The sequence below is a fragment of the Cavia porcellus genome, unplaced genomic scaffold, assembly GCF_034190915.1.
Source record: "Cavia porcellus strain 051 isolate PalLab524CR breed Dunkin Hartley unplaced genomic scaffold, mCavPor4.1 scaffold_18, whole genome shotgun sequence".
Classification (NCBI taxonomy): Eukaryota; Metazoa; Chordata; class Mammalia; order Rodentia; family Caviidae; genus Cavia; species Cavia porcellus.
The window spans coordinates 49081740-49094507 of record NW_026947501.1 but is presented as its reverse complement, the minus strand read 5'-3'; the positions used below and the strand labels follow the sequence as shown (position 1 = coordinate 49094507).

General features: G+C 43.9%; 1 protein-coding gene across 12 annotated transcripts in view; it reads left to right on the top strand.

The window, feature by feature from the left end:
* Positions 1–12768, top strand: part of LOC100725851 (interleukin-1 receptor-like 1) — a 60654-nt gene that overhangs the window by 18448 nt on the left and 29438 nt on the right. The window lies entirely within an intron of this gene.

Here is a 12768-nt window from a genome sequence, read left to right as displayed (position 1 = left end):
GGGGCGGAACCCTGCCACATGGCTTAGGTGATCCATATTCTCAGCCATGAGAGGCAGGTTGCATGGCAGGGACAGGCAGCCCAGTCCTGCTGCGTCCTCGGGGGCTCAGTCGGACACCCCTGCTTTCAAGAGCAGCTTCATGCATAGAAATGTAATTCATGGATTTATTTTAGTTTTAAAATCAACATGCTTCTTGTCAAAGTTAGAAACTGGAAACCTGGGTTTGCCTTAATAAGTGGCCACAAATCCAAATTCATTCTACTGACAAGTTCTATAATATGAAAAATAAATTGCGCATTCTTAACCCATCATGTGTTCAGACTTTAACAAATCTATTTGAAGTTTACATCATGTCTTTGGTTAAAAAAGCCCCAACTAAGCAGCCTATGTACCATCGACAGGTGAATGCATAAAGAAAAGGTGGTATGTGTATACAGTGGAGTACGACTCTGCACAAAAATGCAGGAACGTGAGCCATTTGTGGGAAAATTGAGGCACCTTCAGAGCATAATGTCAAATGAAATGAATCAGATACATGAGCTTCCACATTACATGACAGCCCTTACAGGGGAAGCCCAAATCATAAATACAGACCAAAATAAAAGAAAGGAGACAGGAAACTGGGCAATAGATCTTTCTCAAAAGGGAAAAGGCGCAAAGGTGGAGGGAGGGGACGAGGAGGACAAAGGGAAGGAAGACCTGGGGGAGTGCGCCCCAGCTACTGCAGAGAGATGCTCGGACTTCCTAGAGCTATTTGCACCCCTGCGGAATTCCTCTGGACCCTGGGACCCAGATGCTGGAAGCAGCAGGACGAGGAAGACAGTCCCTTGCTCAGAGCTGCCTGGGAGGCTGCGGGGCACAGACTGAACATGTGCCCACAGTATTAGGGTTAAAGGGTTAAACCAAGTGACCCGTGAAGACAGTTCACAGAGATTCCTTCCACAACTGAGCAAGCGCTTCCCGATCAACCAAGCCAGGCACTAGGTCTATGTCACACTGTTGAAGTGGGGGAGCCTGGTACAGATATTCTTGGACTCAAGACAGATCAAACCTATATTTTATTTGTCTTTTTGAGACAGGGTCTCACTATATAGTTCAGGCTGATCTTGAGCTCATCTTGTAGCCCTGGCTGGCCTTGAATTTGCAACCATCCTCCTGCCTCAGCCTCCCAAGTGCTGGGATTACAGGCATGAGCCACCACACCTGGATTGGTATAGGTATTCTTTACATGATGCTGGTTCAGTGTTTCTACCGAGGTCCTTTCTATGTTGATTTTGCAAACATCAGTCAGATGCTAGCTGCTATGATCCATTTTACCAAGAAGTTTGTCTTATCTGATGACCCTTTAACTTCCTTTCAAAGAATATGATAGCTCAGTGGCACAGTCACCTGCCTGGCAAGTGCAAAGTTTTGAGTTCAACCCCTGGTATCAAATGAAGCAAAACAAATAAATTTAAAAAACAAAAACAAAAATCCCCTGATACTGGCCGGTATGTTGACACACATCTGCAATCCCAGCACTCAGGAGGCTGAGAGGAGGATCCCTGTGAGTTTCAGACCAGCCTGGGCTACAAAATGAGTTCAAGGCAGCCTGAACTGCATAGCCAGACCTTGTCTCAAAAAGATTAAAGAAAACTAAAAAATAAAAAGGCAACATTGTCTTTTTGGCAGGCTCTTGGTGACAGCATCCAAACCCTCCTGTTGTGCTTTGTACAGACCACACAGGAGCTACATCAGGATGCTGGGACACTTCACATTTGTCACTGTGTGGTGGCCTCATGAGGGTCACTCAAGAGTCCTTCTGGTTTGATCCTGTTATAACTACAGGTGCCTGAAAGTGAACAAATTTATTCAGAAGCCAAACATAAACAGTCTCAGATTTTTGCCAAGTGGATATGTTAAAAATATGATGTCTAAAATACATTTTTATAGAAGGATACAGAAAACATATTTGTATTTATTGGTCATTTGCCTTTTTCTTTCATAAATTGTGCTTTTTATTGGTCTTAAAAATCTTTTTTTCTTGATTTAAAAATATTAAAAGACTAGCATATACTGCAAAGTTCCCCAAGTTTAAGACATTCCTGTGTTTGAGTTTGTCCATGATTCATTGAAAATGTGAGCCAGAAATAATTACACTTTTCACTCCAGAAAGTCTCAGGCTTGGGGGCTATTTTTACCTCAGTGGTCTTAGTGACACACTGTTATGGATTAAAAACTGGTCAGTTTAATGCCAGCTGAACTGAATCAGCATGGTGCTGAGTGTAGATGACCACCTGAGGGCAGCTGCCAGCGTAAATAGAGACATGGAGAAGGAGAAGCTAGGCATTGTGGGTTCTCCTAAGTGTTGCTGTTTTGAGCTGTTGGTTCTCCTGGAGGAGCTCGTCATGCTGGCTTCCCTGATATGAACTTGGCTGTTACATCAGAGGAACTTAGGATCTTGTTGCTGAGAGTGGCTGTGGTTCGCTTTGGGGGAGCTCTGGTCTTTACATGGAGCATCTCTTCCTGGCTCTGGAGGAGAAGACATGTGCTTTTTAATCTCCAGGAGAAGCTTGTCATGCCGGCTTCCTGATATGATCTCGGCTGTTCTCATCACCAGAGGAGCCTGGGACCTCCTTGTTGAGGATGGGTATGCTACTTTTCAGGGGAGCCCTGGTCCTTATTTTGAGCATCACTTCTTGGCTCCAGTGTAGAACCTTTAACCTACTGGCACAGCTCCTTCACTCTGCTGGCATAAACATTTTAGCTTACACCACTGACCTTTGGGCCTTCCCAGTGCAGGTCCATAAAACAGACTTGCATGAGTCATTGTTGTGGGCTCCAGGCCTCCAGTGGGGCTCGTGGGAGGTGTTGTCGTGGGCTCTTGGTATTCAGCTGGACTCATACAGGACATTGCTATGGGATCCAGGCCCTTAGCTGGGTATTCTGAGATTTTAGTGTGTGGACAGATTTCCTGCACTTGCTTGTATTTGACTTCTTGGGTGACCATCACAAAATAATACTATAAATTCTGTGTCCTGCGTGTAATCAGATAAAAAAGATGTGGTGTTTTATACAGTGGAATACTACTCAGCTATAAATAAGGGTACACTTGAGACATTTCTAGGTAAACGGATGTGCCATAGGACCTTACATTTAAGCTAAATAAGTCAGACTCACATGTACAAATACTACATTAAATCCCGGGTGTAAGAGTAAATGTGGTTTAGAGCATAAAATAGCTATTGTAAAACAGGAAGAAATTGTTCAAAAGGAAAGAGAGACTAGGGAAGGGGAAGGGGAAGAAAGGAAGGGAAAAGAGAAAAACGATTTTAAAGAATCATGATTATGCATAAATTCCTTCACTTAGTTCTTTCTCCCATCTAGTATTTCCTTTCAGTTCCTGTCAGATGTTAATGGCGTTCACTCTTCCATCACTAACATTGTTAGTCTTTGTCTCTTCCTCTTTTTCCCTCCATCAGTGTGTCTAGAGATTTATCAACTTTATTTGAGCTCAACAAACCAGCTATTTGTGTTCTTGACTTTTCTAGTAAAAGGCAAAGCAGTTATACGATCTGAAGGGAAATTAGAGTGTAGACTTTTCTAGCTTTTTTTTTTTTTCCTGTGTTCTGTTTCATCTTCTTCTGCATAGGTTTATCTGGTTTCCTTTCTTCTGATATCTTGTTTCTTCTTTGCTAATTTTTTTTCTGGTCTCTTAAGGTTACTGACTTGTAATATTTATCTTTATTAGCATGGAGATTTAGTGTTGTAAATTTCTCTCTTTAGAGACACTTTCCAAGTGTCGCTCTGTTGTGTTTTTGCTCTCATTCAGCTCAAAATGCCTCGCTTCTGAATTCCTCTTTGAGCCAGAACTGACTCAGTGGTGTGTTGCTCAGTTGCCAAAGGCTGTCCATATCCTTCTGTCGCCGATTTTCTGGCTTAACTCTCATTGTCCGGTGACATCTTTCACATGCTTGGAGACCTCCTGAGCTCATCCGTACTTGGCTTAGGGACCTGATCGTGTTCAAGGCAATAAACACTCCATGTGCACTTGAGAAGAGTCTCTCCTGTCACTGCTCGATAGAAAACTCAGTATATGTCATTGCGTCCAGTCGGTTGAGAGCATTTTTGAGCCTTTTATATCCATGTTTTTCTGTCCATCAGTTACAAAAAGAAGGATACTGACCTCTCCGACTGTAATTCAAGACTTCTATTTTTCCTTGCAATGTTTCCATGCATTTTGAGGCTCCATAATTAAAAAGACAAACATCTAGGATTGTTGTACTGCATAGGTAGATTAATCCTTCTGTTGGGAAATAATTCTCTTTATTTCTGATCTTATATGATTTGGCTCTAACATCTACTTAGTCTCACCAAGGTTTTGACTGGCATCGCTATACAATGCTTTTTCTTCCTCCTTTTAACATTTAGAGCTAGATTTTTGTCAGCAGCATATTTTGATCTTCCCTTCGTAAACGCAATCTGACTGTACCTTTTGTTGGGGTGCTTTGTGGCCCTTTGAATTTAGCATAATGAGTGACTTGGTTGGGTTTAAAACTCTTATCTTGGTATTCCTTTGCTGTTTCTCACACCTTTCCTTTCTTGTTCCCCATTTTTGTGTTTTATTTGGAATTGATGTATGGTTTTATGTTTCCAGTTTTCTTCCCTCATGGGCTTGCTCACTCTAACTCTTTGCTGCACTATTTTGCTGCTCACTGAGGGTTCAGGGCACATCTTTAGCTGGCACCGTCCCCCCACAGGTGACACTGGACCGTCTACTCGCGCCCTGCCTGCGCACCACTGCACCTTCCCCCTCTCCCGCCTCCTCGTGGCGTGGTGCTGTCCCTACTGTGCATTTTCTCCAGCATGAATCGTTCACCCGCCTCCCACTGTCATCAGCCTTCTGTTCAGCGATCCATTAGCTTGTAAGAGACTGAAACTCTACGTGATAAATCTTTCCCTTTAGCTGCACAGCATCTCTTTCCAGCGCTCTTCCCGTCTTGGTGCAGATCTAGAGTTCTGATTGGTGTCATTTCCCTCCACACACTGGACTTTCCTTTAAACACAGTGTCTTCTAGTGACCATCTGTCAGCGGGGAATTTCTTCCCCTGCTTTCTGCCTGCAGGCTTCCTTTTTGAGCAATCTTATGTAATAAAGACACTATGGTGAGGTTTTCTTTCAGTACATTAATCTGTGTGTCCCCCCCTCAGATTTCTCCGGGGATTATGATATACATTGGTGTAGGTTTATTTTGGTCATGGGTAACATGGGTCATGGGTAACTGGAGCACTGCCTGTGTGTCTCACTTATCTGTATGTCAAATACTTCTCCATGCTCAGGAATTTTCTGCCATTATTTCTGTGGATAGTTTTTTATGTTGTATGTGCTGTCTCCTGTTTTCATTGACTTCTATCAATATTATATTATTCTTTGCATCATCTTGCAGCTGTGGGCTTGATTTTTCACAGTCACTTGTAGTTTAAGAAGTCTCACTTTTCATGATGCCTAACCACAGTCCTGTCTTCTGTATCTGATGCTCTGATGTCCCCTTGGTTCATGTGACTGGGTATGTTTTCCACAGAACTTTTGTCTCCCAGATACCTGTTTGAATGTGTTTCATGTGTTCCGTTTCTTTCCTGTGTTGGGTATTCATGCTTTCTCTCATTCTCCTAAGCTCTTCCATATTTTAACCTGTGTTTGCTATAAATTCACTGAGCAAGTCCTTCCTTTTGATCATCATGTCTTTTTTTTTATCCTAGAGATTACTTTTAATTGTTTTCTATTGTCTCATTTGTTTTTTCCCCAGCTACTACCATTTCAGAAAATTCATGTGAGAGGCTTCTGGAATCCCATGGACTTGTCCTGGGTGGGCTGGAGGTCTGGAGTTGCATTTTCTCCCTTCGTCTTGTCCTTTTCCATGTTTTAAAATTTAATTTGTTTCCTCTGTCAATGTTGTAAATTTCTTAGGATAGGTAGCTTTATTACCAGTTTGAGGCTTCCATAGGAAATGTCTATTTCTCAGGCTTCCAGGTGTAGTGGCTCTTGGTCTTTGTGTCTGTCACAAGATCTTGCCTTGCGAATTTATTAGGGGTGAGAAGTTGGTGTTCATTTAGCTCAGTACCCTGTCCTTTGATTCTGAACTATGGTGATGATTATATTCCCAGACAACCACAGTATTGTCAAACAAGGCAGAACAACTGACTACAATATGTGTGACACCCTGGCTAAAGGAGTACAGTCAGCCATAACAGTAGTGTTGAGCACAGCCTACAAACTGACAAACTTGGTAACTATTAATTTGGTATATTTAACCAGAGGAGCAAGATTTCCAGTAATATAACGAGATCCCACATAAACGAGGAACCTTTATGCTGTGAGTTTCCCCATAGTACAGTGATTTCACCCTTGGTGTATTTGTTTGCAGACAGAAACTCAAGAGGAATAGGAGAAAGTAATGTAGAGCAATAGTTGAAGAGCAATATAGCAGAATCAAGGGTGAAGGACACAGGATAATCACCTGAGCTTTGGGAAACCGGAGATGAGGACAGGAGAGAAAGAGTGAAGGAGAAGCAAAAGAATATTGAAGTGAGCCAAGAGGACTAGAGACAAAGCTCACGCCGTGAAAATATGCAAAGATCAAGAAAGATAGTAGTGGAAAGAGAGAAAACAGACAAACAATGCAAGACAATAATAAAAATATAAATTTAAGCAAAAAAAAAAAAAAAAAGACAGAAAAAGTAAAACAAATCAAGGAGACAGCAAAACCATAAACTGGTGCCTCAGTTCTGTGGTGGAGTCCAAATGAGACACCTCTGTCCTGGAAACCCCCCAAGTCTGCAGTAGGGTCAGTGCTGGGTGCATGGTTGATCTCAGCCTTCAGATGTGGGGCTGGGTCAGTCTTCAGCCGGAAGCTTTCTGTAAGTGCTCAGTGGCCTGCTTACCTCGCCTTACCATGTGTGTCTCTGCGTCTCTCCCCTGGGAGCTGTGGCACAGCCTGACCACTCCCTGCCCACTGTGCATTCGGTCCCTCCCAGCCCTTGAACAACCTCCTCTGTCCCACTCAGCTTCGTCTGGCCCCTCTGATGCTCTGGGAGTGGGGCAGGACATGCGCTGGTTTCTCTGTCATGGCCCCAAGGCTGCTTAAATTCCAAATCCTTCTTTTATGCCACTGGGAGCCAGGCAGGCAGAGTGGTGCCAACCCACTCCCTGTCTGCATCACAGCTGCTGTGGCTCCTAACCTTGTCGCTAGAGCCTCCTACTAGCTGCTCTGATGGGCACAGGGCTCAGAGAGCTTCCTGGTCACTTGTCCCTGTGTGTCCCAGTGAAATTTGTTGCCGGGCTGCAATGTCCTTTGAAGGAAGGAAAAAGAGGCAAGCAGCCTTACACCCCAAATCTGTGCTGAGTGACTTGAGTTTGCTGTGCTACTGCATCTAGTAGATTGCTGGGAACTTCCCAGATGGACAGCTCCTGCTCTGTGAGCTGCCCGAGTTTCCGAGGGCCCCTCTGTGCTGCTTCACCATGATGTAAAATATTATGCCTGTGTTTTGTTTGATCTGTAGTCTCTTATTTCAGGTTGATTTTTGTGTTTGATCTGTATTTTTAGATGATTTTCTCTGAGTAGCTTCTCCTCCATCCAGTCAAGTTGAATCTTGGCTTTATTTTTAATCTTCTAAATCATTGGAAATTTAATTTGTTCCTTGCTTTTAATTTATTTTTATATTGCATATTATGTAGGGCATATAGTGAAATTTCTATGAATGAAGACTAACTGGGCTTAATATTTATTGAACATTTATTTTCTCTCAGACAGGAACTCTCTGTTTAAAAAAAATCTTCCGATAAGCTCGTACACAAAATCTATATGACTCCCAGACTTCCATTCTTTGCTGTTAAGCTGTCTGATTGTTCCACATCATTTTAATTCCTGACTCTGACCACACAAGGCCTGAGGGAGGAGAATACCTAAAACAGAGATCACTGATTCTTCTATGCTGACGGGTTATTAATATTTTCCTGGCTGGTCTGAAATATTCCTGGACGGAGCGTCAAGACAGAGAGGACACAGGTGAGAGGCAGGCCTCCCGATCCTGGAATCTGGGTGCACACGCCAGCGCCCTGGCGACCCAGGACATCCGCCTGTCAGGCCTCAGCAGCCTTCTCTGTGCCAGCTCCTGCCTCCTAAGCCTGTGATGTGTGATGTGCGATAAAAAGTTAGTTTTGCTGTGTTTCTCTTGGTGCTAGGGGTCAGAGCGGGGGCCTTCTGCATGCTGGACAACCATGCTGTCACCAAGCGACAAACCCAGCCCTAGAGTCATTATTCTTTTTGTGTGCTAAGAATTGATCTCAGGACCTTGTGCTTGCCAGGCAGGTGCTGAACTGCTGAGCTATATTCCTGGCCCATATTTGTAATTCTTAATGTGTTCTTCAGTTTAACTTTAGAAAGATTTTGTTAAATAGCAGCATAGGATTTTCCATTTACATGTCTTAACATATCTGTCAGCAAATTTTTATTTTTGTTACATACCTACCTGTATTTGTGCACATATCTATATCTATATCTATATCTATATCTATATCTATATCTATATCTATATTTATATATATTTATATATCTCGCAATGATTTTAACCTGCACGCTCTTAGGAAGTATGAGGACATGTTTAAAAATGATTGCTCTGTTTTACAATGTGAGGTTTTATCACTTACGATGTTTGGTGCGCTTTAAAATTTCTCCAGTGAACACTCCTTATGCTGTTGGAAATAGATAGTTTTAAGGTAATTTTGGCCCCCCGCAATTCAGTGCTACAGGCTTCAGATGTTACAGCAGTAGCTGTTAGATAATGTGTGCTATATAGCTGCAGAACTATTTTGGGAAATGAGTCGTTTTGGAAAGATGTGTCATGAGCTGGGGAAGGTGATTTTCACAAGAATTGGATGAGACCTTGAAGCCAGACATCTTGGAGTGGTGACTAAATCACCTTCTGAATTGCCTGTCTGTGTTCTCTCCAGAACCAGGTTTCTGCCTCCATGACCCTCTTTCCTTCTTGAGTCTAAATTTTCTTAGAATGCTTCAAGATACCTGCATTTGTCCTCAGCACATAATGTCTTCTGTGTGTTTACAGGACAGGAGACTTTCCACAAATAAAGGCCGTCTTCCAATTTTTAGCAGCCTTAGAGAAAACTTTCTAGAGCTCTAGGTTTTGATGACTTAGCACCATGAGGGTAGATGTTGATCTCCTTGTTTGTTTTTATTTTTATTTGTGCATGTGTGTAACGCATGAGGATTACGTGGGGATGGGGTTTGGGGTCTTCACATGACCCATCTCCATTCTCTTTATGTTCCTTCCCCTCCCCAACTCTTAATACTCTTACTATTTACAAGAGGCCTGGAGAGAGAGAGAGACTATTGCAATCAGGTTTTTCAGAGTCCAGTTACTTTTTTCCCAGGTGAACATAGGTTTCCATATGGTTTCCAGTTCCCCAAGTCTCAAATCATTCGCCTCTGTGATACTCAACAAGGACATTTCCTAAACACTAGAGAGAGGGGAAGGTGTGTATGAAGCTCCTGAACCTCTGTGGCTCCTGGTGATGTCTACATTAGGGAGAGACAGAATATGTTGGGATCACAGGAGGTGGTCATCAGGGTGGCCTGCTCTAAGAAAACCAAAAAAGCCCAGTGCAGGAGCTCTTTTGCCGCTGGCTGAAACACATGCTATCTGAATGAACTTCCTATGGCAGAACCTGAAATAAAGTTGAGTGTCATTTTCCATTAAAGGTGGTGAGGAGGGCAGGGGTCTAGGTCAGGGAAGACATACTTACTGTGGCTTTATGGGCCAATAAAATTCCTAGTGACCTAATAGTCTTGATTTGAATTCTTTCACTTAGAACTCCAGTCCCACAGCTTCCTTTTCTTCATACAGATGGGAACCCTTTATGAGCCTTTGGGACATTTCTACTCTTTAAGGAGCGCTGCTCCTTTGGAGATCACTGGCATATCTTACCAGTTAACATTGCTGGTGGTTATAGCAAGGAGGTGAAAGCACAGAAAGTTCTAGATGTGGGGAAAAGGGTCATCATGCAGACAGGCAGGGGAACCAAAAGCCAGCACGACAGAGGAAAATAGGTTAGAGTCCACGCCTCAGCTTCTTTTTAAAAGAGGTGCAACCTCGCCAGCTGCCCAGCTCCTTGATGGGTCTGGCTGACTCCATCTGGGGACAGTGGTCAGCACAATGGGCAAGTCCTCCCAGGAGAGTAGAGCAGGACGAAGCCCTAGGGGCTGAGGCTCCTGGAGGCCACCAGGTCAGCCACCTGCGATGTAAACCTCTGGCTGGAGGCACCATAGTTTTGGAATGTTTGGTGTAAACAAATTTCTCACGCCAACTTGGGAAGAGCTTGAGTTCTGGGCTGATACTAGGCAGAACAGAGATGGGGCTTTAGGACACTACGCTAGAGACAAAAACGACTGGGAGAAAGGGAGTCCAGGAATCAGCTGGGGTCATGGAGGGTCCAAGCTGTCACAAGAGTGGCACCGCTAGTGAGTGGGACTAGTTTTCCAATGCAAAAGGCAGACTGGCCAATTTCTCAAACTTGTGAATTTAGTCAAATTAAAAAAATATTTTATTAACATGCAGTCATTGTACAATGTGATATTTCAACAAGGATTCAGTGTTCCTGTATCAACACAATTAATATTTTGGACCTGACCACAGCTCATTTTGGTTTGGGTACAGAGCAAAGATATCTTTTCCATTTAGACTTGCGCACGTGCACATACACACACACACACACACACACACACACACACACACACACACAGGATCTCAGACACTTCATTATTCTTTCAGGAGCACCAGTCTGTTGTTCTGTTTCCAGTTGCTCAGGTTGGACACTTAAGAGCTGCCCTGTGGGTCTGCGGGTGGCAGGCTGCCATAAGTGTTCTTGAGCCTCCTGTCATCGGGGGGCTGTTTCCTCCAGGAATGCTTCCTTCCAAGGCTGCATCGGGCGACTCCTGTAGAGGCTCAGCTCCCCACCCCTGCATAGGGCCACATCAGCCAGGGACTCTGGCCACACCAGGCAAAGCCCTCTCAGAGAGACCTATCAATTGGGAGAGACGTCCTGAAACTATCATGGCTATGTAGACATCTGTATCTCTGATCGAACATGGCCTCTTTAGTGCTAACTCTAGAGGACCTTGATGGGCATTGGCCCAGAATTTAACAATTACTGCGAGGGACCTTCAGAATACTTGAGTCATCTTGATCCCATTTCAAGTGCATCAGTTCATCACGGAGAGTAACAGAGATGGTTTGGATGATACACTGCGTAGCAGAGATCCTTTGGGTTTCTGAATAGTGTAATAATCAGGCAGTGGAAAAAGATATCAAGAGACCTAAGATTAGGGTTGAATAATAGCTCAACCAAATCAGGAAGACGAAAACATTTCCACTGCTGATAAAGGGGGTAGAGACTCTCAATAACCCACTTCAGCTTTCAAAGAGGTTCTGCTGGCTGCTGTGTCTTAGTGACACCCCACACTTCAGGTTGATTAAATGCTGCATTGCATCTGTCCCATTTCCCTAGTCTGATGTCCCCTCAGGTCAGGATTTCAGCCTCTCCTGCTTTCCTGTCACTGTGGAATTGCAGCATTGGGTACATCTGGTAAGAACTGCTCAGAACTGTTCAGCTAACTGTACTTCTCCAGTTCTCTGGCAGTGGACAATGAATGCAAGATAACTGCACGAAACACCACCCCTCTGACAGAGGCCACACAGGAGACACCTGGATAGCACCATCTTTTCCTTGCTGTGACCTTCTGCCTCTTTTGTGTGATGTCCATGATTAGCAGAAGAGGTGTTTGGTGTCTCTTGGTGGGGCAGGAATCTTGACATGGTGTAAATGAAAGGAGACATATTAAACGTGAGGCCTGCTCTCCAAGCTGCACTCCTGGCCTGACTCAAATGTGACATTTACAGATGACACATGCCATCAACAAGTCCATCTTTTGAAACACATTTTGGAGCATTCTTTTAAAAAATTGTAAACATAATTGTGCAGAGCATTGGGTGGACATGTGATAAAATGGACAGCATTAGTGTGCATGGACAGCAGCAGTGACCATTGTTTAACACATAGAGCAAAGTTGGAAAATGTTCCTAAAGCCACACAGCTGGAAAGAGAAAAACCAGGATGTGCTGAAAGCTGGTGTTCTTTTCCCTTGTTAGAGGCCAGGCAGATGGCCTGTTTTGATTGTTCAAAAGCCACCAACATTTAGGAAAGTAATTAAAACTAGTTTGTATAGAATTCAGATGAAGTACACATCCATAAAAGTGTCTATTACAGGCAAGGGCTCAGTTCTGGGCTTGTTGTTTCTGGCTTGGCTTTGGGCCAGTGATTCCCCTGGGCAGGGTCATAACCTCTCCAAGTCTCCTGCCTTTTCCATGGCTTGCACGCACAAGATCCATGTCCGTGGAACTGGTGTCCTCTTGCAAGGCCGACATCTGTCAGAATCTTCCCAAGTTCAATGCAGGGACTCACAGGAAGATGAGCTGCAGAAATGTGCAGAGCTCCTCCCAGAGCTCAGCCCTGGGGAGGTTACACCTACAACCTGCTCTCTGGTGGCACGGGAGGGCACAAGAACCTAGATGGGCGTGGGGAGGTTTTCTGAGAAATGCACCCCAAAGGCAGTAGAATAGGGCGAAAGGTGAGAGACAGAGGAGATAAGGTTAAGCTGCAAGTGAGGCCTTGTTAAAGAGCTTTCAAACAGAAGTGAGAACATGATGAGTCTGCAGA